The 11,620-nt window shown below is 34.2% G+C and overlaps 1 pseudogene; it reads right to left on the bottom strand.

Moving 5' to 3' along the window:
* Positions 1-11,033: 11,033 nt before the first annotated feature.
* On the bottom strand, positions 11,034-11,152 carry LOC120582908 (uncharacterized; annotated as a pseudogene).
* Between the last annotated feature and the right edge of the window lie 468 nt (positions 11,153-11,620).

The raw sequence follows: 11,620 nt of genomic DNA, 5'->3' as shown, positions 1-11,620 counted from the left end.
AAATCAACTGCTTTATATTTTTCTTTAGTATTTTAGAATTTTAAAAGTGTTTATGTTTGTTTTATCTTTTTTATAACTGTGTAAGATAAACAGGATAGGTGTCTTTGTTGCTATTGTATAGATAAAGAAACTGAAAATTAAAGATACTAAATGATAAATCTAGAACTGAGTAGTTGGAGGGTGGGTTGGAAAACCAAGTTTTGGCCTCTTGGCTCCATGATTTTTCTGCTAAACCACCATACCTCTGTATAACTCAACTAAGCATAAACTGGCTGTTTATGTCAGAGCAGTTGAGGATATGTGGTTATATTTATATTAATTCTGACATGTCACATCATAGAGTTGTTTGATTTTTTCCTACTAATAATTGTGAATTGTGAGAGAGGTGATTTTATCATTTCAGCTTTAGCTATCATATAGCAATTGATATCTAACTCAAAGTCAGGTATATTTGCTTAGAATTATTTATCAGGTGAATAGATTTGTCCTGGGTTGTGCTAGCCATTGTCAGGCAATGAAAAATGAATGGATTTGAATGCATCAGAATTTTATAATTGGAGTCAGCTTAAAAGAAAAGTAATGATGCAAACAAAGTTGAAATGTTCCTTGCCTTTTTAATAAATTATTCTGTTCCCAGGAATAAGTCAGAAACCAGAAGAAATATTTTCTCAAATAAAATCATGTGGAAGCAAGTCATTTCTTGTCAAACTTTCATAATGTGGATATTGGCAAAAAGGAATTTCTATTCTTTGAACCACTAACTGTATGTGTTTGTTCTTTTATGTGACCAGCTCTTTCAAGCCTGTCAAATCTGCAAGTCTGTATTATTGACCCATTTTACAGATGAGAAAATTGAGGCTCAATGAGAGCAATTGCCTATAATGACAGAGCTCAAATTTGAATGAATGTTCTCAAATCAAAGTTCATTATTTTCCTACTTTTCCAAATAACTCTCTCTCAAAAAACAAATGCCTACAATTTCTGTAATCTCTAAATGTTTGTATGTGAGCAGATCTTATCCTAAACAGATAATCAGTTCTTAAGTAAAATAGGCAACATTTCTTTTGTCTGAATAAATAGAAGGGTTTAAGAAAAAAGAAGACAAAATGCAGAATTAGAGTATATTCATTAAACCATTTTTGATGTCAGACTATATTAAAAAATTACTAATAATTTAAACCCCTTGCTTTATATAAATTTGATTTGGAGGTAAGGCATGCCTCTGATACACTATGATAGTTGTCCCTGGAGTGTAAAAAAATATTTTGCACAGGAGAGGGAGCTCAGCATGGTTAGTGAAGATTTGCCAGCATAAAAATTTAGAGGGCATTGACCTACGTAGCTACAAGCGAAATAGACATGTTTAATATTCAAAAGATTTGTGTGTTCTACTTACAAATTTAAATTTTAATTACCATGACACATGAGAAAAAGATTCTTAATAGTATAATTTAAAAACTACATAGATTTATTTCCCTAGAAAAAATCTTTATGATTAATTGCATGTACTACCCCTAAGAGAACCCTCTTACTTTGCTTCAGCATACAAAGTTTTTGTTAAAAAAAGTATAATAACTCATTAAGGATTCATTTAAAATATTATTTTGCATATTAAATACTGTTTTGTAAATTCTAGTTTCAACAGTGAAATGATTTAGTTTGGAGTAGGCTTTTGGTTATGCTGAAAAACTGTAATAAATCAGTTCTATGAAAAAAAATTAGAGCGTATGTCACCATATTAGCTCTAGGCCATTCAAAGGCAGCTAAGCCTTTGTTTTACCTAAAAAAAGGGAATGTTTAATTCATTAGAACAGGTAGAAAAAACATGTTTATGCTTTTTGTTAGTATTTTACTTGAAGATTAATCTTTTGTTCGCCACTGAATCAGTACGAAAACAAATTTATTTGAAAGGAATTAACTGTCACACAGTGTGTGGGTCTTAGTTTTCTTAAAGTGAATAGGAAATGGCTACTGCCGAAACAACATTTCAGTTTGAAGGTAATGTGTTTTCTGGTTTCCACCCTGTCAGATTCTTACCGTAGTCTCTAGGGAGGTGAGAAGAGATTGCCTATTTGACATATTTTGCCTAAAGCAAATCCTGAAACTAGGATTCATATTATTCATTCGACTGAGTGCTGATATCCATAGGTTTGCCGAGGGTCAGAATACAATACGTTTTCCTAAAAAATTTAACACCTCTCTTTTACAAATGAAGTTGTATTATGTACAAAATAATGAAAGAAAAAGAAGAAATGGGGAGTATTCGCCTCTGAAACAAACATTTTTTTTTTTTGCACATTAAACCAGATAGGATCAGGCTTTAAATGAGTTTGAAAATTTTTAACTAATCTATTTTTATAGGTATTGGAAAATTTAAGATTCTAAACACCACTTTCTGGCCACAGATGAAAAGCAAAAGAATCATGTAGAGAGAAATAAGTTAGAAATCATAAGGGCTTAAATTTTTCTATATCTGAATTAAAACAGTAAAATATAAACAGTCTTATAAAGTAAATGAAATCTGACTTATTTCCTCTACACCCAGATATTGGTTTCCACTAATAAAAATCTTAAGTTGCTGACTGATCTTGCAGAGATACATTATCCACGGACTCATTTAATAAAGACTAATGATGATATTATAATCTTCTTAGATAACAGAAATTTATAACCATATTTTGCTATACAGGAAGCTTTTTAAAAATAGGTAATATTCCATAGTTGTATTCCAAATATAGTGAGTATATGAATATACCTTTTGTTGTTATTCTTCAAATTTAGAGATAAAGTAGTAGAAAATTTCTATAAGGTCATGGAAAAGTTCTCACTCTAGAATTAGGTGAAAAAGGCACAATAAGTACCCCAAACCATATGCTATCTATGGTATAAATAGCAACTACTTTTACACTATTTATTCTCTAATGCCTAATTACAATTTTGAAATTATTCTATAATGAGTACTACAGCTGTAATTGATTCTTACATTAAGAAAAGTCACATCATAATCTCTCCAACCATCTCCCAAATCAGTTCCTCAACTTGAATTTCCCACATCTGTTAACATCACTACCATTGGACCAGGCTTGATATACTGGAATATTTTTTATACCAATTCTTATGTTTCATCTTTTATATTCCATAGAATGTCAATTTATGAATATTCTGCCTTTATAATGCTGTCTTAATCAACCTCGTTTTCTCCTAATTTCATTGTCATTACATGTGTGGAGAAGGATAGGTTAATTCATACTTTTCTAATAGGAAAAACAAACTTCCTCCTTTCAAAATGTAAATATGTCACTACCACCATTCCAAAACACCCAAATATCAAGCCACTCACAGTTTAAAGATTAAACCATTCTAGCTGCAGAACTAAAGTAAATAGTTATTTACCAAATTGGTTTTAACGGACCATCAGAATCAATTGAGAAATAACTAATAGAGAAGATTTTTGCATAACAGTAAAATGAGAGAGAAAAAAAGGAATTTTTGAAGAAGCAAGGAGGAAGAAAAGATATTTTAGTGAGGAAGTCATGTCTTGGTCTAAAAACAAGATTAGAGGATGAGGGAAGAAAAAGAAAAGACTTTTAAGAAGGGAAAAAGCATCTGTGTTTGCTCTATGAGTACACCTGGAAAAAGATCGCTATGAGGGACATTGCTGACATGACCAGGTACAAAATTTGACCTTCCATCCTTTGCCTCTCTTTACCTCATCTAGGTGTTAAATTAGTGCAGTCCTATGCTAAATAATGTCATTTTGGTCAACGATGGATGCATATTTGATGGTGATCCCATCAGATTATCATAGGCAGAAAAAGTCTGATTGCCTAGTGACATCATAGTTATCTTAATGTTGTAGCACAACACATTGCTCACATGTTTGTGGTGATGCTGGTGTAAACAAATGTACTGTCCAGCCAATCATATAAAAGTATTTTTAGTACATAATACTTGATAATGATATTAAATGACCATGTTACTGGTTTATGTATGTACTATACTATACTTTTTATCATTATTTTAGCATATACTCTTTCTACTTACAAAGAGAAAGTTTGCTGTGTTATGCTGGCAGCAACCTCATACATCTCTTATCTCTCGATTGCATTATTTTCTCTTGAGTTTAATTTAATCTCCTGTTGTTTTGTTTAGAATGACAGGCTTGTAGCCTAGGAGCCATAGGCTTTACCATATAGCCTAGGCAAGTAGTAGGTTATATCATCTAGGTTTGTATAAGTGCACTCTAAGATGTTAGCACAACAAAATCACCTAACCACACATTTTTCAGAACATATCCTCATAGTTAAGTGATGTGTGACTATATTTTTACTGGATGGTGTCCTACCTTCGTCTAGTCCTTTCCTGGGTGACTATCTACTCTGTCACAGGATTTTGTTTAGTCTTCATTTTAGAACATCCAAAACACCCTTAGGATCAAAAGAGGGATGACTCATCTGCCTAATCTCTAACCTTTGTATATACTTAGGGAGATGCTGAACTTAATCAACTAGAGACACCCAGAGTTCCATGGCATTTAATGATACATTAGAACATATATAGGTCTTAGAGACAGCTTTGATGGTCTCTGATTTATCATATTTTGCTGTTTTCATTTTTAAAGGATAAATTTATAAAAAGGCCAAATCCTGACTTCCATGAAAATAAAAAATGAATACATGTCAAAGATTTTATTTAACTCATGAATTTATGAGGTAACTAGTAAGATGTTACAACCACTTCAAGAGATAATTCAAAGAGCAGAGACATATAGGCCATGAAATGTTTTTATAGTTTGAAGCAAAACCAACTCTTTTTCCACAGGGATAGTATGGGAAAAAGAAATAAAATGTCTTTCCAGCAGACAGAATTTATTTGCATGCTAATAGATACGTTATTTTGCAGTGCTATCAGTTATCTACAACTTAGAGTTGTAAAATAGCTCAAAAGACCATGAAAGGTGCAAATCCCTTAGATTTAGAATCTAGAAGGATGTTCTTTATTTAGCTCAGAGGTTGGCAAACTTTTTCTATAAAGAATCAGATAGTAATGATCTCTGTCACTTATTCATCTTGGTTTTGTTTTATTTTGTCTTAAAACCTTTTAAAAATATAAAAATCATTCATAGCTCAAATGTAGAAAAACAGGTCACTGGCTTGATTTGGCCCATGGGCTTAGTGTGCCTGACTCCTGTTCTCAACGTGGGTAGTTTACCAGAGAAATCATTCAATAATCTTTTTGTTCCATTTCAGTTTTTCACAATTTTTCCTGACAGTATGTAGACTCATCCTTCATGTTGTTCCAAAATAATTCTTTTAAGACACTAACTTGGTCAAAGCATTTTCTTTCTCAAACGATATCAATAGGTCCTTGCAGAATTAATTAAGTGCAGGCTTCTCAGACCGGGCATTCAGGCTCTCTAATCACTTATTTGAATGCTGCAGATCTATTCCATAGTATCTTCCCTTGTATAAACCATTCACTTTTACTTAAGTTTGCCTTATCTTCTCACTTCTGTACATTTTCATAGGTTTTAATTATTACTAGAAATTCTCTTCCCCTTTTGAAATCTTAGCCTTGCTTAAGAGGCCTGTTTCAAAATTTGTCTGCCCAACAATGTCCTTCCCGGTCTTTATCCAAGGAGGTTATTCTTTGAGCCCTCCTGACATTAGAATCATTATTTATATCCTCCCTCTAATCCTCCCTCCTGTAATTCATTTTTACCTATATATTATTTCCTGTCTTAGTCTGTTTGAGCTGCTATAACAAAACACCAGAGACTGGGTGGCTTATAAACAACAAACCTTTATTTCTTATGGTTGTGGAAGCTGGAAGTTCAAGATCAAGATTCCAGGCCAATTCGGTGTCTGGTGAGCAACTGCTTTCTGATTCTTAGAAGCCAATCTTTTCACTATAATTTCACATGGTTAAAGGGGCAAGAGAGCTCCGTGGTCTCTTTCATAAGGGCACAATCCCATTCATGAGGACTCTGCCCTCATGACCTAATCACCTCCCATAGGCCCTGCCTCCAGATAATATACATTGGGGATTAGCTTCAACATATGAATTTGAGGGGTACACAAACATTCGGTTTATAGCCCTTACCATTTGATACTGAGTTTTTTTCTTGTTTACCTAATCTAGGCCTTTTAAAGATTAGGTACTCAGTAAACTTTTATTTCATCACATCACTTATTTCTTCTCTTGCTTCTGCACAATTTTTAATTTGCTAGACCAGGACTTTTTATTGATTTACTAAGATAACTTCACTTAACATTCTTGTATTATTTATCTATTGCTGCATACTCAATTATCCTAGAATTTATTAGTTTAAAATTAAAAACAAATTTATGATTTAATGGCTTTCTGTGCATGAGATGTCTGTGTGTGGCTTAGCTTGGTCCTTTGGCTTATGGTTCTTCACGATGCAATGAAGATAATGCCAGCACTGTCGTCACCTACAAGTTCATCTGGGGAAAGACTCCCTTCCAAGCCCACTCACATGATTTTGGCAGGATTCTGTTTCCTATGGGTTGTTGGACTGAGGGCATCATGGTCTCACTGGCTGTTTGTCAAAGGCCTCCCTCAGTTCCTTGTGGCTTCTCCATAGGGCAGTTTATAACATGGCAGCTTGCTTCATCAAAGTGAGCAAGTGTAAAGAGCCAGAAGGAGAGAAAGAGAGAGAGAATGAGAGAGAGAGAGAGAGAGAGAGAGAGAGAGAGAGAGAGAGACAAAGAGAGAAAGGGAAAGAGAGATATCAAGTCTTATAATGTAATCTCAGAAGCTGCATTCCATTACTTTTGCTGTATTCTATTCATTAAAGGCAAGTTTCCAGATCCAACCCACAGTCAAAAGGAGAGAATTACACAGAGGTGCAAATACCAGGAGGTGGGAATCACTGGGGGTCTGCTCCTATTTTGTATACTTCAGTTTCCAAATCATTCAGATGATGGTAATAATATTGAACCTACCAAGTTCAGAGAATTGCAAGACTAAAATTCTTTTATAAATTTAAGATGCTGTGGAATGTCAAAAGTGGTCCCTAAACATAAGAAGATCACGGAAAACCCTTTTCTGTGGAATAAAGGAGAAATTGTCATATTGATCATATTTATAGAAAATGTCAGAATTAATCTTGAAAAAAAGTAAGGTTTACTGACAAAAGGATTATTTGCCTATCCATTTTCCCCTTTATTATCTAAACCTCCAGGTTTTGGAAATTCAGACTTTTCTTCTCTTGTCTCACTATGGTATTGCATATTTAAAATGGACATACTTGTATCTTAAAAGAGCATTTGGAAAGAGAAAGTAATTTTACAACAAAGGAAAGGTTTTCAGGCATCCATGAAAGCATCTAATTTTGGAAGATCTCTTTCCTAGAAATCTTGAAAGTGACTTTTTACTCTATACATATATATAAAAGCCCTAAGAAATTCTCTTTAAAGTGTCTGGTTAATCCAGTTTAACCACTATTGTTCATACTTTATTTGCTGCAAAAGTCATCACACAGCAGTGTCTCATAGTTCCAGTAGATGGCAGAAGCATACTATGTACCAAATTGGTATAAGTTTGAAAACTTGTACATTGAAGACATCAACTAAAGTCTCAACCTGTTTTAAAAATCTGCCTTTGTTGTGTTTGGGGCACCGTGGATGTAAAGGGAATTGTAGCATTCCATCACAGACACCTCTGATTCAGATAGATTTTGCTGATATTTTGCTATACACACACACACACACACACACACACACACACACACCACACACACACACAGTTCATAAGAACAAATGATCTTATGCAGAATTAAGTCATGCCTGTGTGTTATCTTATCGTCAATTAAATCAAGACTTCCTTTCTTTTCTTTTTTCAATAAAACAAATGATGCAATATAGAACCATTTTAATTAAAAGAAAAGCATACGAATGGCACTAACTTTGTAATTATGAACCACGAAGATCAGTTATTTAGATTGTGGTATTCTGCAATGGGAGTTAAAAGACACAGAAAGACATAGGATGTTTACATTCAATTGCTGTTTTTCAGTTCTGTGATACCATTATTTTTCAAAGACTATACATGTTATTACACATATTGAATTTAGAAAGCATGTATGCTTAACGATTCCATTGCTATTCTTGTCTGTTTATGTTCTCGATAATATGACCATACTATAATTTAAACCAAATATTATGCTGTGACGTGATTGTTAACTACTGAGAAATAAAGATGGTGAAATTTATATTTACGCGAAATAAACATAAAGTAAAATTCAGATGATTTTGATTATCTGATGCCGTATGAGAAAGACACATATAACCGAAATTCAGCAAAGTAAACCTTAGTTTTCTTTTTGTTTTTGTTATATAAAATGAGTTGTATTCTCACAAAAAGAAAGAAAGAAAAAGAAAAAGTATCCTCATAATACATATTGATGAAAATGCCTATTGCTTTATTGGTCCTTTTGGCCTTAGCAGAACATTATGTTCTGTCCTTTCTATGAGGCACCTTCCACTTGATAGGGAGCTCCCCCTGAGGACCAGCCACATAGTTATTAGGAGGTGGACTGGCAATGCTTTGCAGTGGTCAATGGGCAGGATTTTAGCTGGAGCTAGCTTAGGTGATCAATTCTGAGAGCTGCAGCAGTAGCGTAAAGGGAGGTGAATTCTGAGGTTCATAGCTGGGAAATTAGTGCAAGACTGGGTGAGCTGTGAGATTGACTTGGGCAGTTGAAGAATTAGATTTTGAATAGAGGCTATACGCCTGGGTACTTTTTCAGTGTGGCATTTTGGAAGACTTTCTGTTTAAAGGCACGAGCTAAAAGGAGTGCATCAATGCCTTCAGGGATTGTTGATTAACAAAGGCTTCTTTATTTCCTGAGTGGTGCTGCTAGCTCAGACCCAATTAAATTGTAAATGGGATCTGGATTACATTTTGCTTAATACATCTTCTTACGTATGCTTATAGTAAAGTTTTGCTGGCATTTTTCTGTCCACTGTAGATATCTTTTAAGACAACCCATTTGACTAGGCATTTTACTAACTGAAAGTGCTTGGTTTTGCAGTACTGTTTTAGAGAATTTACTGTGTCTTCTCTTCTTCATTGGTTAAAACTTGAATCTATTTTAGGACTAATTCTTGGAGTACCTTATTGTTTCCCTTTCCTTCTCCAGAAGAAATGTTAATTTTTCTTTATAGAATTTTACATATCTATGAGGTTTATTAGTTTTAAAATCTCATAGAGATTATGAAATAGCCATGAAAATATGCATACTCATCCATTTCTTTTTTTCTTCATTTTTGGTACTGTACTAAATCAATTTTGCAAATGCGTAATTATTTATCAAAACAAAAGTCAGCTTAAAATAAGGATATGTTGAGAATTAGAATCTTGAAAAATTCAACAGAAGGAAAAATCAGGTTTAAAGACTTTAAGATCTTGTAGAGAAAATGGTGTTGGAGAACTTACCTCTATGGTTTTCATATCTGCCATTATTAGAAAAGACATTATTAATTTTAATTTATCATATTTTATGTGAAGTAAAGTGTTAGGGTCCCTATTCAAGTAAGTTTTAATGAAATATTTATCATATGTTTTTCTTGTTGAAGAAGCAGAGAAGCTCTTTGATGCTTGTTTCTGTGTCTTGGCCTTAATCTAACTGTAAATATCTTTTTGATTTTGTTCCTTAGAGCTGCTGACAACAGGGCTCTGATACTGGTTCTTACCTCCATATCCTTTCATCCCTTTTCTCATTTCTCTAGTACACCATCACTTGGAAATTTGACTTTTAAAGGCTTGGGTGGCACTTTTTATTTTAACTTACTAAGGTATTTTTCATCTCCTCTCAGTTCCCAGAGTTTTATGGTTTTAGCTCTGCTTTATGTCAAAATGTATGCCGTCAACCCATCTTACTTATGCTTTAGCTTCCTCTTCTCTCACAAATACAAATACAACCAACGTGCAATTCCAAAGCATAGGATGATAGTCTTAAACCTTCATTTGTTTCTAAAGGATTTATGAAAAAGCCACACATTATTTCTGTTACTCATTTTAGCTTTTCAATTTCTTTTTTAAAATTTTATTTTATTATTAGTTTCAAGTATGCAATATATTGGTTAGACATTTATATAGTTTATAAAATGATCCCCCTAATTGCTCTTTCTCTCTTCTGAATCTACACGTAGCCATTACATTAATGCTAACTGCGTTCCCTATGCTGTGTTCTCCATCCCTGTGACCATCTATCAACTACTAATTTATACTTTTTTAACCCTTCACCCCTTTCTCTCAGGCCCCAACATCCCTCCTCCCCTCTGGCCATCACCAGATTGTCCTCTATATCTGCGAGTCTATTTTTGATTAATTTGTTCTTTTTGTTCCTTAGGTTCCACATATAAGTGAAATCATGTGGTATTTATCTTTGTCTGACTTATTTCATTCAGCATAATAACTTCTAGGTCTGTTCATGTCATTGCAAATGGTAGAATTTTATTTTTTTTAATGGCTGAGTAATAGTCCATTGTATATAGAAGCCATAACTTCTTTATCTAATTGTCTCTTGATGGGCATTTTGGTTGCTTTCATATCTTGGCTAATGTAAATTGTGCTGCTATGAACATAACTCAATTTCTGAATGTCAGGCTCCTCTTTCCTTAATTATCTCTAACAGAATTTTACTCAATAATTTTACAAATATTGACTGAATATCTACACTGTGAATATAGCAGTGAACAAAGTTGAAACATACATATCCTCATCAAGCTTCCAAGGTGAAAAAGAAGATAGACATTAAAGATACAGTTAAATATCATGTAAGCTATGTTTGTTGGTGGCAGCAGGACTTAGTCTCAGAGAAGAGCCAGAGGAGGCATCTCTTCTAATTACCATGGAAACATAGCAAATTAAATTCAAACTTAGTGTATCAAATAAGCACTATTATGCTCAGAGATTTGGTGAGTCAAGCATCAAACAGGGCACAGTGGATTACAAGGAACTTGTCAGCTCACAATCCTTTATTTTTTAATTAATTAATTTTTTTATGCCTACAGCACCTGGTCTTCCTAGGTGGTCTCTCATCCAAGTACTAACCAAGTCCAACCCTGCTTAGCTTCTGAGATTAGACAGGATTGGGCTTGTTCAGGGTGGCATGGCCGTAGACCAGAATCATCTGAAGAACATTCATTCATATGTCTGGGGCTTGATGCTGGCTGTTGGCTAAGATCTTAGCTAGGACTGCTAGCCAGAACACCTACATAAGGCTTTTGCATATGCCTTGGGCTCCACACAGCATAATGTTTGAGTTCCAAAGGAGCCAGGCAGAACCTGCATCCCTTTTTATGACCTAGCCGTGGAAGTCACATAGCATCATTTCTGCCATACTCTTCTGGTTGGAGCAGTCACAAGACAGCCAAGGTTCAAGGGAAGGATAAATACACTCTAGCTTTTGATAGAACAGGGACAGCGTTCTTGCTAGATTCTACACCATGTCAGGTATTGTGTTTAGTGCCTGGATGTGATTCATCATCAGTTGTTCTCAAAACCATTAGTGAGTATCTGAATCACCAGGAGGACTTTTTACAGCAGAGTGCTGGGCATTAGTTCTGGAATGGGGCCTGAGAAAGTACAT

Source organism: Pteropus medius, unplaced genomic scaffold (genome assembly GCF_902729225.1).
Source record: "Pteropus medius unplaced genomic scaffold, Ma_sr-lr_union100, whole genome shotgun sequence".
NCBI lineage: Eukaryota > Metazoa > Chordata > Mammalia > Chiroptera > Pteropodidae > Pteropus > Pteropus medius.
This window is presented reverse-complemented; position numbering and strand designations above follow the sequence as displayed.